Raw genomic sequence first — 1,776 nt, 5'->3', positions numbered from 1 at the left:
AATTTTTGTTTTTACATTTTAAAAAAACTTCAAAAATTCTTGTGGAAATTCAAGAACATTCCTTTTGATTTAGGCCACTAAGTCTCTAAAGAAAAATCACATACTTAATTTATAGCATTGAAATAGAGCCATTATATAATACATTTCCAGAATATAATCATTTTACTTCCTCAGAGTAGATAATAGCCAGTGCCAATCTTACCTATTGGGGAAATTTCTTCACAGCAAGTACCCTAACTGTGCTACTGAGATTCTGCCCTTCTTAAATTCCTTTTATATATTTTAAGAAAAGATGAATATTTATTAGAAAATAACAGGCAGTTTTAAGATAACTCTAGCATAATCTTTTTATAAATTGTTCACAATGTTGGGGGCTACATGGGAGTATTATAGATGTTGTGATTAATTTAATTTATATATGTACAAAGGACCCTGAAATATGACAATATGTCAAAAGAAATAGAGTTGAAAAAATAGAAGAGTTTCTAACTTCCATATCTTTACTTACGTTGCTCACAAAATTTTGTGGCCTACCTTGAATTTGTCCTCTCTGATAAAATGACAGTCTTTCTTCAGCTCATCTGTTTCCTAAGATGTCACATTGAGACCTCCAAACACAGTTGTTTCCTGGCAGGTGCTGCTTCAGAAGGTGCTCACCCACCATGGCAGGAGCAGTTATGAAGCCAGATGACAGCACAGGTGATGCCCTGGGAGAGCACTTTATAAAAATTACTTCCTTTCCTCAGAGATAAGAGAGGGCAGCAAAAACTGGACACGAATAATCAGGAGAAGCAAAGAAATAGTAAGTCTCGAGAAATAAAACTCCGCACAGTTCTGTGTTGTTTTTGAAGCCACTGCTTTACTTCCACATAAATGCATTAAAGCAAATGCTACTAAAATTTCAGGATACACCCTACTCAAGATTGAATTTGATTCTGGAAAGCATAAAGCAATATCATCACGCCTTCTGCATCTCCAACTTAAGAACTTACACTCTTGTTTAACAAGATGTCTCTTTGCTAGAGGTGCTCTCTTGTCTGGGGAAATATCTAGCAATAACCTACTTCTTCAAGCAAAGATTCAAAAAGTCTTGAGGAATCTAGCATATTCTTAGGCCCGTGACCATCGGGAGGAGGTTTTGCAAGTGTGGTTTCTGAGATACAGGGCTTTTCCTGCTAGAGAGAGTGGAATATTTCTGTATTTGCTTCAAAAGTGACAGTGTGATACCAGTACTTTCAGGGACCACCTCTGATTTGTGACTATCTGAGAAAGTTTACTGAGATATTTGTCATCTGAACTCCAATGAGATTAATCACAGTAAGTCCCCCTAAGAAATTCTACCAGGGATTTGACTGTACATATGTACCACTCATCACAAGAAGCCTGGTTATCAAAGCTCAGCTCACTTCGCTGGCCTACAGCCAGTTTTGTAGACATGGTGCTATGGGATGAGAATCACATCCATCCATTTATATGTTGTTTATGGCTGCTTCCTAGCTACAACAGCAGAGTTAAGTAGCATAGTTGGGGTAGGAAGTACTTTGGTACTTTACAGAAAAAGTTTGTTAACTCTCTAAGCCAGACTCCCAGGGAAAGCTCCATATCAGAGCATGAGAAGGAGCAATTCAACATGTTGATAGAGTGGGCAACCACCCCAAAGGAAGAGCTTACACACCCGCAAATCCTCCTTACTGTCAAATTCATAAATGTTAGGGAAAAAGAACAGTATTGCCACAACACATTAATCTGAGAAGGATAGTTCTAAACAATTCTGCA

Source organism: Propithecus coquereli, unplaced genomic scaffold (genome assembly GCF_000956105.1).
Source record: "Propithecus coquereli isolate 6110/MARCELLA unplaced genomic scaffold, Pcoq_1.0 Scaffold17, whole genome shotgun sequence".
Taxonomy (NCBI): domain Eukaryota; kingdom Metazoa; phylum Chordata; class Mammalia; order Primates; family Indriidae; genus Propithecus; species Propithecus coquereli.
The sequence above is the reverse complement of the archived record's forward strand: the minus strand, read 5'-3'. Positions refer to the sequence as shown.